This window comes from Achroia grisella, unplaced genomic scaffold, assembly GCF_030625045.1.
Source record: "Achroia grisella isolate CSIRO2021 unplaced genomic scaffold, CSIRO_AGI_Agris_v1 utg782, whole genome shotgun sequence".
Classification (NCBI taxonomy): Eukaryota; Metazoa; Arthropoda; class Insecta; order Lepidoptera; family Pyralidae; genus Achroia; species Achroia grisella.
The window spans coordinates 6,683,359-6,708,423 of NW_026713022.1; the positions used below are offsets into that span (position 1 = coordinate 6,683,359).

General features: G+C 32.9%; 2 pseudogenes; one reads left to right on the forward strand and one right to left on the reverse strand.

Annotated features, from left to right (window-relative positions):
* Positions 1 to 776: 776 nt before the first annotated feature.
* On the reverse strand, positions 777 to 1,581 carry LOC131851360 (uncharacterized; annotated as a pseudogene).
* A 58-nt stretch (positions 1,582 to 1,639) lies between these two features.
* Positions 1,640 to 2,884, forward strand: LOC131851361 (uncharacterized; annotated as a pseudogene).
* The last annotated feature ends 22,181 nt before the right edge of the window (positions 2,885 to 25,065 follow it).

Consider the following 25,065-nt stretch of genomic DNA (forward strand, 5'->3'; position numbering starts at 1 on the left):
GTACGTTCATCAATAATAATGAAGTTTGCACGATTTATTACCTATTCTCGTTGTTTTTGATTGAACGAAGATATTACAATTAAATTTGATCATAAAGTCGTTTCCTAGAATACCGTCTGCTTTTATATTAAGGTTAGCAATATAGAATTTAAATTCAGGTAAACCATCTAGAGATATATTGGCAGTACCTGAAGTAGTGGTCGAAGTTTGAGTGCTAGAAATACCTACAATTGATTCGATGTTAGATTTATCTAAAGGAATTGAACCTATTTTGTCATCTCTGATAACTGAGAATCCTGCTCCAGTATCTATTAAGAGCGTAACGGATGTTTCTTTAATAAGAAAGGTGCTATATAATAGGTTTTTCGGTGGCACATCATGCGGAGATTGAAAATGATTTGACGCGAGATTTTTCTTTCGAGTATTTGATTTTTGATTTTGATTTTGATTTTGATTGGAGACTGGATTCAGAAGATGCTGTGGAGTTAGGATTTTCGATACTGGAAGATTTCAGATTTTTAGTCTTGGAAAATTATCTGGATTTGAGAGTTTGAGCTGATATAGAAGATTTAGAATTCGGATTTTTAGAAAGTTCACTAGTTTGAGCATTGCAGCAGCAGTGTCTAGTACACTTTGCGAACGTTGCGAAACTGTTTTTGATAGCGAGATCCATTCAGTACCTGTTTATTTTGAACTATGGAGATAGTACTAGCCGGTCTCCGATGGACTGAATTCGGCTTGTAAGCGTTGAACTTTCTTGAGATTAGATGATTTTTTTAAGAGTTCATTTGTATGTCTTCCAGGTGTTAATTCCTGGTTCAATGTCTGTGTCTGGAGAGGCGACAAAGGGATCAAAGCGTTTTCCATCTAACTGCTCGCTTCGCTAGCTGCTAAGTGGTTTAAATTATTTACCTTAGCGGGAGGTAATGTACGGAGTTTTTGGGGTGGTATGTTTAAGTTTCTAATGATATTATTATATTCTCGTTTCCTACAATCGGCTAAAAGGTGACCTGGTTTCTTACAGTAATTGCAAGTGACGGTTTGATGTGATGATGTTTGTGACACATACCGTGGGGATATATTAGGGAGTCGCGTCATAGATCGGTTATTAATTGTAGATTTAACTTGTGGTCTAAGACCGTTGACAGTTTGACCGACGGCTGGTACCCTGACATAGCATTGTACATGGCTCGAATATCTTATCTTCTTGTAATGCGAAACGACCTGCTTCTGAGAGATTGTAAAAGATTTTTGTCCTTAACATAGTTCCTATGTCCGATTTAATTCCATTAACGAATACAGATAAAGCGGTCTCTTCTGTCATTGCTAACCGGACTGCGAGCGTATTGTCTGATATTTCTGCTGTTAATTTTCGATGATTTTACTCTTACAGAGGTCTACCAGGTGAAAATATTCTGTCATCGTTTCATTTAATTTTTGAAACATAGACTGTAGTTCAAGGTTGCGGTGGTTTATAGTTTTTATTTGTGAGAATTTCTCAAAAAGGAATGATTTGAGTTCAATCCAGGTTTTGTATTGTTTACAGTGGACATCGGATACACCTGATGCCAGCGATGCAAAACGATATGATGAATGTGTTGAGATGCTTTAAAAACGCGAACTCGATCTTACCTCTCTGATGCAGAAACAAACTCAAATAACTTCTAGCACTATAAGAAATTTTAATGAGACTATTTTTAAGATTTCATACGATGAACAAATTATTAATGAAAATTTCGATAGACTAAACGAATATCTTAACGGTACTACAAATATCATTTTCGATTTAAAAATAACTGAAGAAATATCTTCAAACTCAATACAAATTTTAGAATCGGTTACTAATCTAGAAAATTAGATCAATGACTGTCTTTTAAGTATTTTATTTGCAAAATCGAACATTATTCACCATTCTATAATTTCTTTTAATAAACTTTGCCAGATTCTCCTCACGTCTAATAATATAAGATCTAATAAACAATTAGTCGTCCCTGTCACTATTGAAAATATTAATAAAATCCTGGATTATATTCAAATAGATTAGTATATATATTAGAAATCCCACTTGTCAAACCTGATTCCTTAAAATTATACCACATATTTTCTATCCCCATCCAACATCCCAACTCACCACTCTATACAACTATCCTACCAGAGCACAAGTATTTAGCCACGAACCTTAACGGTGAGCGCTACGTTTCTACAAGCTTACTGGACAACTGCAAGATATATGAAGAAAGAAAACACGCGACACACGTCCAATGTGCGAAGTTCAAGTTCTGTTCAGCGTCTCTACTGAAATTCTAAACAATTGCACAACCTCACATTTGCTGCACAAATATACGCTCCAACCCCTAAAAGACAACAAATGGTTCTACGTACGTAGTAATGCGACACAATGCATTCTCCAGTGCAAAAACAAAGTATCTCATTATAACATTCAAGGTTCGGACATCGTTTCTCTTCAAGAAAATTATAAACTTCATACCGGGTGTTACTGGCAGCTTGTCTACCATTCTTTTTATAAACTTTATATTTTTTATATCTATTTTTATACGTCACTTTTGACTAACCATATATTGTTTTGTTACTTCTTGCTGTGAGCCCTTTTGGGAAGAATACACATTTTTACTAGTATTTGGTTTTTATTAAAATAGTAGTTGTGTTCCCGCTTCAGTAACACCGGGTATAGTACTCTATAAGCACATACACAGGTATGGGTAAAGATATAATTACATTCCCGGTTATTCTTCCCGACATCAGGACTGAAGATTGTTTTGAATATACAAAGAACCTTAAGATTCCCAACCTGCTGCCTATTTCAATAAATGAAACCTTTTTGGACTCCCTTAATAATATAAAACATCAATTGGACAGGACATAATGAGGAAATTAAAAAAATTAGAAACACCATTCATCCGTCGACATCGAAATAACCTTACATGGTTTTATTTTATTTCTGGAATTCTTATGCTATAATTTATAGAAATAGAAATAGAAATAATCTTTATTCAAATAAACTCATTACAAGCACTTTTGAATAGTCATATTTTGATTCTACCACTCATTCGGAATGCAGATTCATCACAAGAAGAATGAGCAAGAAACTTGTGTGTTGCTCTTTTTAATAGGTGTTTTTTTATAAATAATTACAGTGTAACAAGTAAGAGGCATGCGATAATCAACATAGAAATCGCTACGCACTCATTATTAGTGTAATCAGATAATATTGTCAGTGCTATGTATTTAAAATTTTTCTACAAAAACATTATTATCGTTAACGAATTCTTCAATTTTATAGTAAGCGTATACTCTACAAAGTTCTTTAAAGGTGTCCGCGGTTAAGAAATCCATTTATTCGACGTAACAACGAAGATAACCATTGTATCCAAATATTCAATAACTGTTTGGCACATCGGAACGACGACAACGGCAAACGACACATCTGCACTCCATTCCGATGAACAAATTACCAAATCAACCATACAATGCAACCACAGGCTGCATATCTGAAGATGAAGACTACGATGATACCACCCAAAGATCCAAGCCCAACTTTATTCTAAGACCACCCAAAGATCAGGCGCTAACATCCAATCTTTATTCCAAGAGGGGAGGTGTTATGTTACGACACGAATACTTGATATGTCTTAGTTTTATAAGTAATGTTTAATGTTATAAAACATCATTAGTTAATAAATCTTTTAGTTTGTAATGTTATCTATTTTGTTGTTTGTTTGTAAACATAATATTGTGACAATAGTAAATAGCAACCCCTGGTTATTTAAAGGCAGCCTCCCTTCCTCCGGAGAAGTCATAATTCCGAATTCATCGTAATCACATACATATATGTACTATTTCTGTGTAGATAATAAAAAATATTTTTAAAAAGCAATTTTATTCATATGCCACGTAACATGTGTTATTTTAATAATGTTATAAATGGGAAAGATTATGAGTATGGATGGATGTTTCTTATTCTTTCACACAAAACTCATAATCTTTCTTCTTCTTCTCTTTCTTTGTTTTCTTCTTTTTCTTTCTTTGTACATAGCTCATACACCAGATTCTTTAATACTGTGTGTAGTGTAGTGTAGGTTGGACTCCATTTTCCGCAATTGGCCTCTCATTCGGGCCGTTTAATACTGTAAGTTATATCAAAATCATTTCTCAAGTGTTTTTTTTAAAGAATAACAAACATCCATACTTGTTATCTTTCGCAGCTATATATATATATCTGTTTATAAATTTATTACATTTATAAATAGCAAATTTATCCTTACAAATTCATTGAGTATTTGTTCTATACTATACTGGTTAATCAGATATGTATTTTTATTCTAAATATTTATTTCGATTTATAGTTCTGTTATTGTACATTTTTGTTTACACTTCAATGTCATTATAATCGTTCCTAATATATATCTCCGTATTACAATAATAACTGTATTTTCTTTTTACTTATATACATCTTCTATACATATAAATAAAATTGGTGTGTCTGTTTGTAATATTGAAATAACGTTTTTTTCTACATGCATATAAATACGGTACATACACCACAATAACATTTTTTACAATTTTTGTCTATCTGTCTGTCGGTATGTATGTAGCTGGATCAATTTTGACGGGACTTTTTTTGGCAGGTAGCTAATGTAATAAGGAATAACTGAGGCTACTTTTATATTAGAAAAGTTATTTTATTTAAAAAAAATAAAGTTAAATTCCACGTGGACGAAGTCGCTGGACCAGCTAATATAAAATAAAACTACAAGAGTATTTCTGAACGTCAGGATGACGTAAAGATAGATTGTTTTCTGAGGACGTTCTTAGGCCATTATCTCGAAAATTTATCTCAAAACTAAAATAGGCTATGAAAGTTTATACAGACGAACTCGAGTGTAAAATGTAGTTTATCTTATAAATAAATACTCAAGAACATATATAATATATGTATATATCCCTGAACAATTCACACAGTGCCATCTAGTCCCAAGCTAAATAGAGCTTGTGTTATGGTTACTAGACAACTGATATAAATATATAGAAAACACCCAGACCGACACAAATAATTTCTAAATACTCATACATAACAAATTATTGTACCGTGCGAGGAATCGAACCCGCGATCGAACATAAAGCGGTATGCTAAACCGCTAGACCACGAGGTCGTCGTATGGATTTAATGCAGTCATAACAATGCAAACGCTACTTTGTAATATATATTATATATTATTTAAATTTCACTAAGATAAGAGTAATGTTATCAGACGCATCCCATTTACAACATATTACATCTATCAGTATGAATTACAAAATTGAACCGCACTGATCTCTGGCCTGTTACAGCTACTAAGTGTACTGATAATATCATAAAACATGAAAACATTGATAAAAAAAAAGTGATAAACCTAATTGAAGACAACCAATCAACGCGAATGATACTCGCCCATTCCTTTTGTGAAGAGTCTGCGTTGCCAAACTGAAGAGGAAACGCCACTACACATCCTATGCGGTTGTAGCCCACTCATGCATTAACGAAATATCTCCTTTGGAAAGTTTACACTCTTCCATGAGAAGATAAAAACCATCACACCTAAGAATATCCTTCAATTCTTGTCCCTGACGGGTCTAGGTCACGAACTTTGAAAAGGGCGTGCACAATAGATCTATAGTAGGTCGCAGTGCTATAGGTCCATGCATCCACAATAGCCCAAACAAATGAATACAAAAAAAAGAGTCTGTGTTCCGAATTATAGTAGCATAAAAAAAATACTATCTAGTAAAAAGTGTTTACATTAAGTTTTTTCTCATCATCATTATTTATCCCAGACTATGGCTCACTTATTGTCCTATTCTTTGTGCCCATCATCCTGCAAAAAATGCGACAGAATGCGCAAAAGTCGTCGCAACGTACTGGGGAAGGTACATTTAGATGCCGTTGAAACGAAAGAAGATTAAGTTTATTTGAATTAAGAATATTTGTATTTACAATGTCTTTTAATTGCTTATTATATGCCAGTACGTTAAAAACAGAAAGAGAAAACGATTAATATATTTTTTATATATAAAGCCTCTTCTGAACAGATTATGATGATTCATTTATTTACCTATTCAGTATTAGTTCTATCTCTATTCAGAGACCTTGTATTTATTTGACTTCCTCGGTGGTCTAGCGGTTTAGCGCCTTGCTTCCGAGTCGCGGGTTCGATTCCTCGCACAGCACAAACATTTGTACTCATGAGTATGATTGTTTGTATCGGTCTGGATGTTTTCTATGTATAATATGTATGAATTTATGAGAAAAACCTATGTAGTTGTATCAGTTGTCTAGTACCCATAACAAAAGCTTTAGCTAGCTAAACTTGGGTCTAGATGGCGCTGTGTGAATTGTCCTGTGATTATTATTATTTCACTTTACCTTATCGACATAGCAATACTTTCAATCGAAGTTTAGCAATAATATTTTCGTTCCGCTCTGCTTGGCTTAATATATCATTAAATTAAATTATTTTTATTACGTTATTCTGAAAATTCATTATAATTTCAATATATCAATTTTTTTACCCTATGGACAAGATTTCAGGGAGTTTTAGTAATAACTGTAGAAAAAGTTAATATATAAGCACGTTTTGTATGGAGTGGAGTAAGAGGCATGCAATTTTAAATGTTTCATTGACACACATATTTTTTTTAAATCCCACAGAATATTATAAGATCTATTGTGCTCGCCCCTTTTCAGAGTTACCCGTCAGGGACAAGAATTGAAGGATATTCTTAAGAGCTATGGTTTTTATCTCGGGAAAGAGTGTAAACTTTCCAAAGGAGATATTTCGATTATGCATAAGTGGGCTGCAACCACATAGGATGTGTTGTAGCATTTCCTCTTCAACTTGACAAAATTTGCTGATTTTTATTGAGCAGAGTCCAATGTTGGTTACACCCAAAATGTACTACTTGTTATTGAAATTAAAACACGAGTTTATAAACGTTAGTAAGAACTATCTAATCTACAGTTTTTGAATATACATAAACATTGCAGTTTTTTTTAGATATGTAATATATGACAAGATATCGTAAACAAATCTCCATGAACATTGAATTGTTTTACGTCATTAATGTTATGAAGAGTGGTCCACAAATGATAGTAATATGCCTACGACATATATTTAGAAAATTCTGTTTTCAAATACGAATGTAATGAAATCGTTAAAAAAATATTATCAGATTTTGTAAAGGTAAATAACCTAACGACGGAGATATCAATCATTCCTATTTTTTTATCTAAACCAAAAAGTCTATTAATTGCTGTCCTATATTCTTCTAATTATACGTAGTAATGCTATTTAGAAATTCGAACATCACTATCACTACATAGTATAAAACAAAGTCGCTGTCGCTGTCTGCCTGTCCCTACTATATGTATGCTTAAATCTTTAAAACTAAGGTTTAAGGAAGGTTTATATATATAATACATGCATAATATTGTAGAGAAACACTGATAAATTTAGAGGTTTTTAATGTGATGTCGTAAATGAACACATTTTTATGCGCTTACATTGCAAATGCTGGTTGAACCCCACGAGATATATCAAAATAATTTACTACAGTATTATAAAAAGGTAAACATTCATTCACGAGTATAAATGGTCTCGATGGTCTACAATATTAGATAAATTCCAAACATATTTTATTTTAGAAACTCCTATAAAACATTGAGAAAATATAATATATAATCCAAATTTACCTTAACACAGAGTAGTTACATATCCAGATTAATATGTAATGTCTAATGTCTTTCTCTTAAGGATGATTAAAAATGGTTATTGTAATTTACAATAACCATTTTTAATCCTTTACATTTTACGCGGAAAAAAGTAGATACGTACGTGCCAAGTCTCCTCTTTTTATATTTGTGTTTATTAATATATTGATTTATAATAAATATAAATAAATAAACAACCATAACTTAACTAATAATAAACTATGTTAAATATTTATATAAGCGTATGTCAACATATCGTCTGTTCCACGAAATATTTAATCTATGGTCAGTCACCTAATTTTACAATAACTAAGAGTATAAATGTAACTTGCAATAATTTACTTATCAGTACGCAATTAGTACGTTTTGATGTCCGTCCCCACCGCACGTTGTGATAACAACAAATAAGTTTATATCTTACGGCTGTACGCCGTATTCCTTGTACTAATAATTCATAGACAATTTGCGCGCGAAAATTGGATTTGTGCATTGAAAGGAATTAATTGTGACATATGTAAGTGAGTTATATTATTAAAAAAACAATACTGTTACTCTACGCTACGTATTTTATATACTTATATGATGTAATGTGTACAAATAAATAAATAAATAAATAAAAAAAAATAAAAAAAGTAAAAAACAAATATATATATAGAAAGACTTTAGTTTAAACTAAAACCTCAAAGCTATTTTGACTATTTGTCCCACTCTTATAAATTAATAAAATAGAAAGAAAAGAAACAAATTATTTATACAGCTATGAAAGTTTTATTATTATTTCACCATTGTTATGGATAAGGACTTTAATTTAAAATTTAATAATAATTATTAATTTTTTATTAATAAACATAATTTAAATATTCTTTATTTCACTTAAATAAATTTTTAGATATATTAATTAGAACTAATGTTAACAAAGAAGGACTTATTTCTAAAAGAGATCCCTTCCAGTCAACCCAATACAGCGTGACTTAGGAAGTGTTGATATAATAATTTAATACAAATGTCATAAATAATTAAATTAAATCTTTAATCTAAGCTTTGTTGAAAGAATTTTGCAAATATGGTTAGTTGTTTTAAAATACTTATAAACGTGATCAGACCACGAATTAACCGCCTCCTATTGTTATCGATTTATACATCTATAAATAATAATATAGTATAAAATATACATATACTATATACCTTTTATATATATAGAAATGATTAAAGATAACTCAAAAACTACTATATTAATCAGATATTAATCAAATATTTGTGAGAACACACGAAAAGCACCGGATTTGAAATAATAAAAAAAATGATTTACGTAGAAAAAAGACATCGTCCACATTACAGTATAATCTATTATTATAAAAAAGTCATTCCGGCTTGTCCGTCTGTATATTCGCATAAAACTAAACTACTGAACAGATAGTTACAACTATCCGTTCTTTTAACTTTCGTGTTTAATACACATATATTTATATATTTAACCGGTAAAATTTATAAACTAACTATCTACTCGCCTCGACTTCGCACGGGTGTACGTGTATTATATATATAATCCTTCCTCTTGAATCGCTCTATCTATTAAAAAAAACCGCTTCAAAATCCGTTGTAGTTTTAAAGATTTAAGCATACATAGAGACGGACAGACAGCGACTTTGTTTTATACAATGTAATATATATACATACAAAATAAGCATATATAATAATTTCATTTATAAAATTTTCGAATCACTGTGTTAGTTGCCATATTACTCCGAAACACCTTAACGGATTTTCATGTAATTTTATATGTATACTCGGTAGGTCTGAGAATAAGTAATTAATTATTTTTTATGATAATGGTGGCATGAACCAAAATTTTAATCTTAATCTTAAGGAATACATTCTACCCTAAATTTTCACCCCTCTATCATCAACCCCTATTTTTAAATAGCGATATTGGTACTTTAATTTATATTGCAAACAACATAAGCAGATGATTAATTGCTCGGGTCAGCTATAACGTATAATTAAATCTTACATATAAAACTCTCGTGTCACAATGTTGGTTACCATACTCCTCCGAAACGTCTTGACTTATTTTTATAAAATTTTATATTCAGTAAATCTGTTAATCGACTATCTATTTTATAATGACGACCTCGGTGGTCTAGCGGTCAAGCACACCGCTTTACGACCGATGGTCGCGGGTTCGATTCCTCGCACGGCACAAACATTTGTATCCTTGAGTATGATGGTTTGTATCGGTCTGGGTGTTTTCTATGTATAATATGTATGTATTTACGAAAAAAAAAATATCTATGTATATGTATCAGTTATCTAGAATCCATAACACAAGCTCTAGCTAGCTTAACTTGGGTCTAGATGGCGCTGTGTGAATTGTCCTGAGATTATTATTATTTTTCATGCCCCTAAGTGATAAGAGTTACCCACCCCTACCATTTTTTATTTTGTCAATATTTTTTTATATTTATTATAATGCGGCAGTAAAAATACATACAACCTCACATTTTCACCCTTCTATCACCAAACCTTATTTTTTAATAGCGATTCTAATTTATGTGGCAAAACAACGTTTGCGGGTCAGCTAGTAAATATATATAATAATATAGTACACTAAACAATAATACGTTAATCTAACACGTCGGCGCCTGCGTGTGCCAATTTATTCAAGTCAATTGATTTACCTAATCAGTCATCCAAATAAACAATTTGATAATACTTGATAACATTTCAAATAAGAACAATCGAGTCTACTATTAAACGTTCTCAGTTGCTTTAGTCAATAATAATATATCAAGATAATTAACACAGCGCCATCTAGTCTCTAACTAAGCAGATCTTGTATTATGGATACTAGACAACTGATATAAATACATGGATGTTTTTTAAATAAATACATATTATACATAGAAAACACCCAGACCGATACAAATAATCATACTCATGAATACAAATGTTTGTACCGTGCGATGAATCGAACCCGCGACCGTCGGATAGTAAAGCGGTATGCTAAACCACTAGATCACCGAGGCTGTCGTACTATACTACATACTTAAAAATGCTGCATTCCGTTATCAATAAAAAAGCAAACAAAATAAGCAGAGCTTGTGTTATGAGTACTAGAAGACTGTTACAAATACGAAGATTTTTTTGTAATCATGAGATTTCTTTTTGTATATATATAGATAATGTATATAGAAAACATCCAGAACGATACAAACAATCATACTCATAAACATGAATACAAATACCGTGAGAAGAATTGAGCCCGCGACCAACGGAAGTAATCCGATGTTCTAAACCGCTTGACCACCGGGGCCGTCAGTTATTTGACATGTAAATAAATACAATGTGATTGTTTACTACAGTTTCCGAATAAAACGCTTATATACTCTAATAGGGGGAAGGGGATTAGTAATGTGGACTGATGACCCCATTACTAGCAATGTACCATGTCAGGTTTTTTTTTATGGATGATAATGGAATGGTATATCCGCCTGCGCTAACGGTTTACGCTGGCGGGGCACCAGTGGAGGATGATAAGATGAGCATGAGGTCAGGTCAGTTAGCCAATCGTGACAAATTTACCAGAAATTTATCGCGATTGTTTCCAGGGGGAACCGCGTGGAGGTCAACCTGACATGGTACATTGCTAGTGATGAGATTATGAGTCCACATTACTAACAATCCCCTCTCCCCTACCATGTCAGGTCGACCTTAGGGTCATATGTATTATTAATGCCACATTATAAAAAAAAAAAACAAATTGTCAAAAAAACAAAAAAATGTTAGGGGTAGACAATACTTATCACTTAGGGGTATGTAAAATAGATAGTAGCCTATTCTAAGACCTACTAAATATCGAAATATATATAACTCAAAGGTGACTGACGTAGTGATCTATCAACGCACAGCCCAAACCATCGGACGGATCGGGCTGAAATTTAGCATGCAGGTAGATGTTATGACGTAGCCATCCGCCTGAACCGCCAGTAGATTCAGGTTGGCCTTCACACGGTCCCCCTGGGAACCGTTGTGATAAGTTCCTGGTGAATTTGTGACGATGGACTTACTGTCCTGAACTCGTGATCATCTTATCATCCTCCACTGGTACCCCGTTCATCATGGGATATTACTACCACAGATAACATAATCTATATATATATATAACTCAAAGGTGACTGACGTAGTGATCTATCAACACACAGCTCAAACCACTGGACGGATCGGGCTGAAATTTGGCATGCAGTTAGATGTTATGACGTAGGCATCCGCTACGAAAGGATTTTGATTAATTCTACCCCCAAGGGGATAAATTAGGAGATGAAAGTTTGTATGCAACATTGTCAATTTTAAACCGATCGGGCTGAGACATTGCATGCACAAAGCTACTATGACGTAGGCATCCTCTTAGAAAGGATTTTGATAAATTCCACCCCTAATAAATAAATTAACGCGAGCGAAGCCGTGGGTAAAAGCAAGTATGTATATAAAATTTCATAAAAATCGGTCAAGCCGTTTCGGAGCAGTATGGTAACTAACATTATATCACAAGAATTTTATATATAAGATTATACATACATCTTGGATACCAGGGAAACCATGCGGATGGCGACTAGCGTTGCCGGACGTCCTGTATTTTAGGCTTAGTTTAAAATGTCCCGGCGGGACTGACTCTGTCCCGTATTCGATTCGTGCTCCGTTTTTTTATTATTACATCGATAGATCTACGGTAAACAATTTGTCCCGAGTAAAAAACTAAATTCCCGTATTTTTTGCCTATTTAAACGTTTGCCCCTTACAGGGTGAAAAGAAATCTGACAACCTTAATGGCGATCACGGTACAATACTAGCAGTGTGGTCATCAGTCCACATTACTAACAATCCCCTTTCTTGTTGGAGTAGGTATATTAAAGTAAAGCGTTTCCAGCAAACTATTGCAAATAAGTTCAGAACCTCAGACTTATCTCAAAGAAGACATAAAATAAACAATTTTATGATTGTATAAAAATTTAGTGATAAGAAGCGACTGGCCTGATAGTAGGACGTGAATTTGAATTAATTTGGTCTGATGACATTCATGAATAGAATAGTAGGGGAACTGTGTTATCAAATTACATGCATATTATTGCGTCTCCCATATAATTTCTTACATGAATTATACAAAACGACTTCGAACAGTACTGTTCTAAATTAAATCTTTTCTTACATGAATTATACAAAACGACTTCGAACAGTACTGTTCTAAATTAAATCTTTTCTTACATGAATTATACAAAACGACTTAGAACAGTACTGTTCTAAATTAAATCTTTTCTTACATGAATTATACAAAACGACTTCGCACAGTACTGTTCTAAATTAAATCTTTTCTTACATGAATTATACAAAACGACTTAGAACAGTACTGTTCTAAATTAAATCTTTTCTTACATGAATTATACAAAACGACTTCGAACAGTACTGTTCTAAATTAAATCTTTTCTTACACGAATTATACAAAACGACTTCCAACAGTACTGTTCTAAATTAAATCTTTTTTTGTTACTCAAGTTTATCTATTTCGTAATTATGTCAGTTAATATACATTTACTATTATTTTTGTACTGTATTTGATGCAATAAAGAGTAGAAATAAATATCGAAATGAAACCTTAAAAACTGTTTTCTTATCTTTACTTTCTCTATTCACCCAAAGGTAGTCTGGAAGAAACTGCTTAACGATATAACTGACTTTTGTACATATTACTTAATGTATATTTAGTATTTTAATAATTTTCTGTATTTGGTCCTATAAGGAGTACCAATAAAAAATATATATTTTATTTTTATTATTTTCAGGTACATAGAAAGACACTCTTCTATATTTTAATACTAGATAAGGTGTGATAAAAAAATTGGTAACATATAAACATTGTGCCTAGTGTAAAAGACATTTTATTCTTAAATTTATTTAATTAACTTGAGAATAAACTTATTTTCGTATTCCTTAATTAGATGGGTCTATATAAAAAGCGACTTTTATTAGTGAAAAAAAATCCATCCAGTGAATATTGTTGAAGTCATTTAGAAAATTGTATTTTAACTTAAAACAGGAAGACGACGGAAGATAAAATGTTTACTCTTAACCGTGAGTATTATTTCTATTTCTCATAACTCATTTAGATATAAGACATAGATGCGTTATACCCGAATGGCTGGCATTTACCTTGTAATAAACTTACCATTGTATTATTTCTATTTCTCATAACTCATTTATGTAGATATAAGACATAGATGCGTTGTACCCGAATGGCTGGCATTTACCTTGTAATAAACTTACCATTGTATTATTTCTATTTCTCATAACTCATTTAGATATAAGACATGGACGCGTTATACCCGAATGGCTATGGTGAACATTTACCTTGTAATAAACTTACCATTCTAAATAACCTGGCTTTTAAAAAAAAAGTAATTCAATTGAGTTTTTTGCCAGTTCTTCTCAATTGGATCTATATACCAAACTGGACGGTAGGGAAAAAAATTATAATGTAAAAACTTGACGATCATAAGCGGATAAAATGTCCTACATGAATAAATGATTTTTGAATTTGAATTTGAATTTTACCACCAGATAGGCCGTATGCTTGCCACTTTCGTGTTATAAAAAATATCTTGTTTTTATTGGTATTGGTTTTATAACAATACAGGTGCAGTCAGCGATATTCATTCTTATTTATTTAAGTTTTGCATTCCATAATTTTACAGTAAGCAGTTGGTAGGTATACAAAGTATTATAGATCAATTATAGACCTTTTTGGGTACGGCAAGTAGAAGAAAAGAAAAGAGGACGAGTTCATTTTTATATAATTATAAAATTGTATATATATCAAAAAAACTAATAACAATGAAGTATGTAATTAATAACTAAGTCATGTAATTAATTAATTTAATTTTGTAATGTAATTTAGAAAAAAACTATTTTTATCATTACAGTATAAAATAAAGTCGCTGTCGCTGTCTGTCCGTCCCTATGTATGCTTAAATCTCTAAAACTACGCAATGGATTTTTATATAGATAGAGTGCTTCAAGAGGAAGGTTTATATATATAATACATGTACACTCGTGCGAAGCCGGGGCGAGTAGCTAGTTTATATATAAAACAAGCACCTAGTGGCGAACGGACTATCTGTAAGACATTGCTTTAAGAAGGCCCTCTTTTTTTGATTAGCACATTTGTTAAGCTTTCTTTTTTTTTTGTTAAATGTTATTTCTGTGTCTGTGCGATGCATTATTATTATTAATTGCCACTAGTGGCCTCATTGCTAGCAATGTCTATATTGGATTGACACCTATGTGCTCCAGGAAATTAGCAATTACCCATCATGGCAAATTAATTTCATATGAATTTGCCATAATGTTAACTGTTAACTTCACACTCATCTTATCACTGATGCCCCACCTCGCAGGTGTTATTCCTACACGTTGGAATATGATCCATTCTATTATCAATAAAAAGCAAGCACCTTGAAAGAATGCGCAATTATTGTAATCTATCAATTACTGGGTCAATTGATTAACTGTATCTAAAATAACAGATTTTCCAATAAAATTACTTTTAAGTAGTGTACAGGACTCCTTACATTTGGGCCGCTGGCTGGTACGACTATTCCCTATTTTTAAATATTTATATTTTATATCGGTTGCTATGGTTTTGTTATTCCTTTTGACGATTCCTTGTATTGCTCTTGCTTTCATATAGTTTGTTACGACATATATTTTTATAATATACTATCCTTTTACATATTGCATCTTTAATTACCACCATCGTTGGCTGCACCGACCCCAGCGCCCTATACACAGTCCCACACAAGTAGGTTCATTGGGACAATATTAATAACTCTTTTTATAATCTCATGACTCGACATATGTAGATTATAACACATGTGTTAGGGGGAAGGGGATTGTTAGTAATGTGGACTCATGACCACATTACTAGCAATGTACCATGTCAGGTTGACCTCCACGCGGTTTCCCCTGGAAACCATCATGATAAATTCTTGGTGAATTTGTTACGATGGGCTAACTGACCTGACCTCATGTTCATCTTATCATCCTCCACTGGTGCCCCGCCAGCGTAAACCGTTAGCGCAGGCGGGTGCACCATTCCATTATCATCCATAAAAAAAAAAACACGTGTTATCGTAATCCATCTAATACATAAATATATAAACAACTGGCTGACCCAGCAAACGTTGTTTTGCCATATAATTTGAAGTACTTATATTGCTATTAAAATATAATTAATAATAGAAGAGTGAAAATTTAGGTTTGTATATATTTTTCAATGTTAAATCATAATAAAATAAAATAAAATATTTAAGGGTGGGCACCCTTATTATTGAGGGGTATGAAAAATAGATATTGGTTCTCAGACCTACTGAAATGCACAACAAGCTGCAAGCTACAAAATTTCATAAAAATTGGTTATACCGTTTCAGAGCAGTATGGTAATTAACATTGTCATTGTGACACGAGAATTTTATATTTAAGATTATTAAATTAATAAAACTTGCAATAGAATAGAAAATTCTTTATTGAACTAAACTTAAAATTAAGCATTTTTTAATAGTCACACTTACTTTTTAATCTATCGAATATTCGGAAAGCTGTCTCATCACAAAAATAATAAACAACATACTTGCGTGTTGCACCTATAAAAAAAAATTGAAATTGTAATATACAATCGAACTGGTTAAGTAACTAAATCAGTCGTAGTGATTAGAGCAGACCAGTCCTAAAAGAAGCACGTGGCTGGCTCATTCGTTCACAAGTATGACGAATGAGCAAGCCATCACTGCGTTGAATCATATTTGCCTAAAATATGGTCCAGCCTACCAAGATTGTTGAGAGCGTGGACTGTAGGTTGCTGATAATAAAAACACCACACCAAGCTAATTATATTTAAATTATACAATAATTTAATTACACTGAGCAACGTATAGCGTCTGTTAGACAATATCGTAGAAGCAAGTTAGTTTTAAAAAGGAATTCAATGGTGCCACCCTCTAGCACTTATTCCATGGTGTTACCATAGACACAAACATAAAATGATTATTTGTTGCTAGCAACATGGATTATTTATTTATGTTTATTTATAGATACCTTGCTCTTAGGTACTTGTTTTTATTATATATGTATGTACGACGATGTATGTACGACGCATAAACGAGAAACCATTTTCTGTAAAGCAACAGGTTTACAACTCCATTGAACCTATAATTACGTAATATCTAAGTACCCTATTCATTTATAGGTAGTATACATTTTCCGTGGAAAACTGTATATTAATAAATGAAATATACGATTGGATATCGTGCCCGCGCCCGTAAAGTGACTTCGACATCTGTAAAATAGTAGTTTATACTGTCTGCCAATATATGTACCTATAAAAGTAAAATAGTAAATAAACAGACATTAAAAATAAAAAAATATTGAGTTTCTTGCCAGTCCGTCTCAATTGAATCTGTAAACTAAACTGGATGGTAGGAAAAAATTATGATATAAAAAAATTTTACGTTCATAAGCGGCTAAAATGTCCTACATGAATAAATGTGTTTTGAATTTGAATTTAAATAACATACTAGAAAAATTTTAAACAGCTAATATTACTTTATTTTTTTCTAATTGGTTGTTTTTTTATTGCTAAACTTGAGCGCGTTTAACCGCACTCTCGCCAGATTTATAAGTGATTATGCGGTCTGAGCTGTTACACGCAAGCTCAAATAATGCCCATTCACTCTTGATTTGTAAGACTCAATGTTGTAAGAGACAGGAAATACTAACGCTGGCAAAGAGTTCCACTCTTTAGCAGCTCGCATAAGGAAAGATGATGCAGATTTGTCGGTACGAGCAGCAGGGATATTGATTGTATGTGATGCCACTTCCTACGTCTTGTTGTACGGTGATGGAATGATTCTTGTCATAAAATAAAAAGTCTTCATCTTCATCATTTCCGGTCGGAAGACGTGCACTGCTGAACAAAGGCTTCCCCCAAACATTACTTAATGGCAATAATTTATTTTTTGGTTAATGGCAAATAATAGGTGATAGCTTTCATATCAAATTATTATTTAATGTTATTGTGCATTAGAAATTTCGTACACAATCGCAATAATGTACACACTTTATTATACTACTAGTACTTTTAACTCACCGTTTATCCGCCTCAATTACGTGCGCGTATGTTTTCAATTGTGTCTATTAACTGACTTGTAAAAATATATTGTCATCTAATACAATGACCTGTGAATAATGATCTAACTGAGCCTGCCTATACGATGCACTTTGACTGATCGACTTCCACACGGTCTTCCCCGAAAAATATCGTGGCTATATCGTACTGAATGCGTCACGTTGGGCTAACTTACCTCACTTTATGATTGATGTTATCCTATCATCCCCCACTGGAGTCGCGCCAGTGTACACTGGTAGTGCAAGTGGGTGCACCTTTTCAGTATTATCCATTAAAATATATATGTACTATTGTACTAACAGTCTATTGCATACTTTATATATTTCTAATTATTTTACAATGTAGTAGCTGACCCGACAGCCGTTGTAGGTACTATCTTAATTACGAATATTTAATTCACATTGGTATAATAAATAAAAAAAACATTTTACAGAACTTTCTTAATATTTTCTTTCATAAGAACCTCTTCCCCTGACATTAACAAACCCAACAAAAAGAAATAGCGAAATCGGTTCAGCTGCAGACCGCATGAACACGCGTGATGTCGTGATCAGAGGAAATAAAGATTTATATATACTTTACTAAACGAAATAAATTGATATAATAACGTGTAAAAGTAATTATAAAAATTAAAAACAAATGTAAACAAATCTCACAAAAATACGTTACATATATAGTTAGTTGTTTTTATCACAAACAAACAGTACTGCGTACTATACCAAGTCACTCACTCGTAGATAGAATTATTGACAGTACAATAATTATGGTTGATTATTACATAACTTACAACAACATTAAATCAATTATTACATGTAATTCACTGGAAAATAAAGGTTGAAATTCTATAAAACATAACTTCTTTAATTCTCAGTAATGCTAAATATAATAAAAATAATTTATTGCTGCCAATGAAATTACACGAAAGAAATACATACATTAATAATAATATTATTAAAATTGGATATTAAATATTCACCCTAATAAAACATATGTCATACAAAAAGCTACAATACTGAAAAGAATATTCTAGTTATGTGACATGATCAGAAAATTCTTTTCTAGTTACGTGTTATGTGACAGGTATGTCACATAACTAGAAACATGGCGCAAACTGTGGTCAAGTGTCCCACACTTGTGGTGACACGTGTGGGTGGTCGTATTACCTTCTTTAAAACCGATAAAAGAAGAGAAAAGAAAAGACAATAATAGTAATATTTCAGGACAATTCACACAACACCATCTAGTCCTAAGCTAAGCAGATCTTGTGTTATGGGTACTAGACAACTGATAGAAATACATATACATATATATCTATATATATTTTTGTAAATAAATACATATTATACATAGATAATACCCAGACCGATACAAACAATCATACTCATGAATACAAATGTTTGCACGGTACAAGGTATCGAATCCACGACCATCGAAAGTAAAGCGGTTTGCTATTTACAAAAAATATCTATCGGTTTTCTAATAGATACTCACAATAAACAAATAAAAAAAACATAGATTAAAAAAATATGAAAAAAAATCATAGCAAGGATATTTTTGTTTGTTTGTTTGTCCACCATCAGTACAGTACAGGCTAAGATTCCATAAGGATAAGGATATATTTCTTATTCCGTGATTATACGTTTTTATTTACAGACCCAATTTTCCATCAAGAGTATTTCTTTTTTTATCTTTTAAATTGCACGGCCAGGAGAAGGAAAACCCCGTTTATATAATCAACTAGTTATCTGACTTTGAATCGAGTAAGTAAACACAAATTATAATGTACATCGCCAATTATTGTACGCGAGCCATGTACGACGCTTGTGAGACACTGCACACGTCAACCGGCTGATGATATTCTAGTTTTTTACTGTATAATTAATGCTGACAAAGAAATAAGGCTTCTTACCTAACCACTCTGCGAATGGAATTTTCTATTTCTTTCTAAAAGATATACGAACAACAAAAGCGATAGTGATCATTTGATAGGCACGTTAACAAAATAACTTACTCACTTATGGGGTGACTGAAGGCCAACTCTCGCCTGATAGGTACGACTTTATTCTGAGGGCACCGCTAGGGGTTCGAACTTCGGCTCAGGTCGTCGTAATTTCGATCCCTGTTTGAATTGGACGTAGGATCGATCGAAGGGGATGCAGTGTGATGAGCTAAGAGTGGCTACATTAAAAAAAACTCTGTAGAATTGTTAGAGATTGAGTCCACCTGTTTTAAGTACAGTATAATTTTCGTCCTAATATTGAATGGATAAAACAGTAAGTTTTAGTGGCGATGTATGTGTATGTTTTAGCTGATCCCATAAACGTTGTTTTGCCATATAAATTACAATCGCTATTAAAAAACAGGAATAGAATAGAATAGAATAGAAAATCATTTATTCAAATAAACTTAATTTAAGCACTTTTGAATAGTCATAACAATTTGTTTTTTATCTACCACTCGTTCGGAAAGCTGTCTCATCACAAGAAGAACGAGTAAGAAACTTGTGTGTTGCTCTTTTAAATAATCCTTGTAAGTTTACATTTACAAGTCGAAACGTGTGAATACAAACTACCAACAAGCACTAATTTTTTGGGTCAAATATAATCATGCAATAAGATTAAATCAGTCGTAGTGATAAGAGCAGACCAGTCCCTACAAGCAGCACTCGTTCACGAGTATGACGGATGAGCCAGCCATCACTGCGCTCAACCATATTTTAGGGAGCCCATTGACCCGGCCCACCACGCCGCCACATGTCTGGACATTTTAGTGAGCATGACTACTCATTCCACACGACCACGTCACAGCTACAAAAATTACTATATGGTAGTTACAGTATTCGCACTTTACATAAGGATGCATGCGGCAATCAATACAAAAGCCGCTACGCTATCATATATCAAGAAAGCAGTATTTAAATTAAAATTATAACGTTGTCAGCAAATAAACTTATTCTTGCTATATATTGCTATCATCTATAAATTCATCTATCTATTCATCTATCTTATAATAGGCTTTTTTACATAACATTTGTTTAATATAAGATTTGAATTGCCTCTCTGTAAGATTTAGCGTAGACTCTGGCAGTTTATTATAGAATCTTACGCAAGGAGTAGGGGTTGTTGATAGAAGGGTGAAAATTTAGAGTTGTATGTATTTTTAAATAAATAAGAAATATAAAAAAAAATTGTCCAGTATATTATATCTTATACATTGTTTTCCCAGGCTATAAAAAATAAAAAAAAATTATTAGGGGTTACCCTTACGACTAAAGGTATAAAAAAATAGATAGTAGCCGATTCTTAGACCGAATATGCATGTTTTTGTTATTTTGTTTATTGTGAAAAATATTTACATTATTGAATTATGGCTAACGTGTACAAGGGCATATTTTTGTGAATGTTCTCTCTATCGTCTTAATGGCCGTTGTCGCTACTTTTTTCTCTCGTCCGTGCACCGCGCTCGATGCTAACTTCACACTGCATGTGTGCCGCCCCCTCCGCCCCGCTCTGCCGTCTATGCGGCGTGAACATCTTCCCCCCCCTCGAATACGTCCAGGATTCGAGAGGTTACAAATGAGCTTGAAGAAGTCGGTAGAAGACAAACTTTCGCAACTGCTCGACGCAGGATGCCCTTAGCAGTATGAACATCGATAACTCTTGTAACGCCATCTGAGCCGGGATAAAGACGACTAACTCGTCCTACATGCCATTGTAGTGGAGGTAAATTGGGGTCCTTTAAGACAACCATGTCTCCTTCTTGAACTGAATTTTGCTTCGTCTGCCATTTGCTCCGTTGCTGTATTTCACTGAGGTACTCATGTCCCCACCTTTCCCAGAAATGCTGCCGGATACGTTCAAGTTTTTTATATCGATCCAGGTCGTTAACGTTAATATCCAGAAGAGCAGGTAAAGGTAATGATGTTAATGCTCTGCCAATCAAGAAGTGGCCAGGGGTAAAAGGAGATAGGTCGTTAGGATCAGTTGACAGTGGAGTTAGGCGACGGGAATTAAGGAGAGCCTCAATTTGAGCAAATAAAGTAGAACCCTTCGAACGTCAAATGTTGATTTCCCAATATTCTATGTATGTATATAAATTTAGCCAATTTTACGAGGGTGTAATAAGCCCATAAAACTTTAAATTTGATGCCTTCGCTAGTGGCATATGTGAAAATAGGTTTATTGTTCGACTTCAAAAAAAAACCTTTAATTTTACTATTAGTGCCCATAAAGTTGTATTATTACCGCAAATTAGTTCGCTTGGCTTTCCTCTACGAGAAACAACCGTCTCACAGCCGACCCACATTAAACCAGTTATCAACAGAAGAATAAGAGATGGAAGACTTGATTTATTGGGTAAGTTTTATTATTAGATATAAATTTATTATTTTTGATATTATTAGTATTAATGTATTTTAGTATGTAGTTGTTGTGCATGTAGATATTGTGTATAAGTAGTTTTATTTTTATGTTTATGTAGTAGATTAGTAGTTTTTGCTTTGTATGTATTTTTAAAATTAATCCTTTTATCAGGTACTTGGATTGTGTATGTAATTGGAACACTTATGTCTTGTGAACCTTGCGATTCTAAATCAGTGGGATTGTGAGACCTCCATGACCTCCTGTGTTTCCACGATTGTGAAGATGTTAAGTCTTGAATTTCACTCATCCGATTGGTAACTAAGGTTTGATCTTCACAATAATTATGGTAATTAGATAGAATGTTAGTATTGGGTTGGTTCTTACTGTCAAGATTGAAATGACATAAACTTTTTATGAATTTTGTATTCCCCTCCATGGGGCCAGCCACTACCCAACCGAATGCTGTCTCTTGTAAAATCAATTTATTGTTATTAAATTTAACCTTGTTTGATTTTATTAAATCCCAGAATACATCTGCGCCTAATAGAAGATCAATATCTGAAGGATCGTAGAATGTGGGATCTGCTAGTTTGAATTCGTTAGGAATATCAAATTCTTTAACGTTAATTTTTGATTGAGGAAGTTTATCAGTAATAGTTGGTACAATATAGCATTTGATAGGAGTGCTGTATGCATTGTACAGTGATTTTAATTTTAAATCGCAATGTTCGGTAACATTAATTATACTGTTATTTAAACCAGACACATAGTGGTACCGATTTGTATTCTTGAAGCAGCCAATTTGAATTTGAGCTTTCTTGCTAATAAACGACGACTGGCTTCCACTATCCAGTAACGCTCGCAATACCAGCTTTGTTTTGTTGTCATTGTTTGTAACCTCGACTAAAGCAGTTGACAGCAATGTGTTGCACGAGGATACAGCAGACATATTTATAGTTGACGCGGTATTTAGCAACGTAGTGTCTTGCGGTAAGCATGTATCATTATTATTTGTATTTGTAGTAATTAGAGAACTAGTAGGTATTTGTCCTTGATGTACGTGTGACGTATGTATTTGTTGTTGAGCTTGTAGTGTTTGTTGTGTATCTTGTTGTGGTTGTATGTATTGATGTCGAGTAGCTTCATGTGTTTGTGTTTTATGTAATAATGTATTATGTTTTCTGTTGCAGATTCTACATCCGCCAAGCTTGCATTGGTACGACTGATGGCCATTTCGAAGACAATTGGAACATAATTTGAATTGGTAAACCTTGGTATTCCGTTCATCAATAGGTAATGATTTAAATTTTAAACATTCATGTAACCTATGATTTTGTGAACATAATATACAAACAGAATCAGAAGATACCATAAATGACTTTGATTTAATCGACCCTTGTTGCCTATCGAATGTATTATTATGAAACGAACCCTTATTTATGCCTAATGTTTCTAAAACATTTGCGCTGTCACGAAGAAACGTATAAAAATCATCTAAAATGGGAGATTTTATTTTGCTCCTGTACTCCTCCCATTTCCTCATGGACTGACTATCCAACTTTGATGAGGCCATATAAATAATAATAGTATCCCACCTTTCAGTGGGCTCGCCCAATGAATTTAAAGCACTTAAATTTTTTGACAATGTGTCTATTAAATTGCGTAATCCTTCATCTGACTCCTTATATAATTGTTTAATAGCAAATAGACACTTTAAATGTTCGTTTACAAGAAGACGTTTGTTGTTGTATCTCTCGCAGAGCAAAGACCAAGCGATATTGTAATTATTGGCAGAAACTGTGACAGAACTGATGACCGCGGCAGCAGAACCCGTCAAATAAGATTTTAAATAATGAAATTTAGTGACGTCATCAATTCTCTCATTACTGTGAATCAAGGATAAGTACATGTCCCTAAATTCTAGCCACTGGTTCATATTGCCGTCGTACAAGGAAATTTTTATAACTGGAAGTTTTAAATTGTTAGTGAAACCAGCCGACACACTTTCAACCTTATCAGAATTAGTCCACAAGTCAATTAACATTTGTGCTTGAGCGAGTAAACGAAAAAATAAATTTTCCGTAATCTCCCTTTCTTCTATTTGACTAATATCTGAATCCAAAAATTCTATCTTTGACTGAATGTCATCAAAAGAACATGACAGATCTTGTACTTTACTAATTCGCAAAGTTAACTCATTAATTTCTATTTTACTTGCTTGTTTTAACTCAACTAATGGCTTTAAATATTTTTCAAATAATGTTAAACGAGCACGAATAGACGCCCTTTGTTTACTTAAATCCTTTAATTCACTCATTTTATTGTACTTAATAGGTGCAATTAACAATAAATAATACTAATATTTATGAATTTTAAAAAGAGTAGGGTAATAAGTAAAAAAACAGTAACAAAATATCGAACAACAAACTCAATCAACACGAAATGTCGTTACAACTGTTATGCGTAGTATCAGGCTTGAGACACTTTATACAAGCGGAGCGATAAACAGCGCGATGATTCAAGACCGTTCAATACAAAATCACTTAGCGTAACAGTTACCTACGCGCGATCACTCGATCGCCCGCTCCGCTAGTCACTCAAGTTCACCCGGTTACTTATCACAAATGTTCTAGAATGATCGGTGAAATTATTTAAAATATTATTCGTTATTTGAGATGTTTGTATAAAGTAATTAAACAAAAATGGTT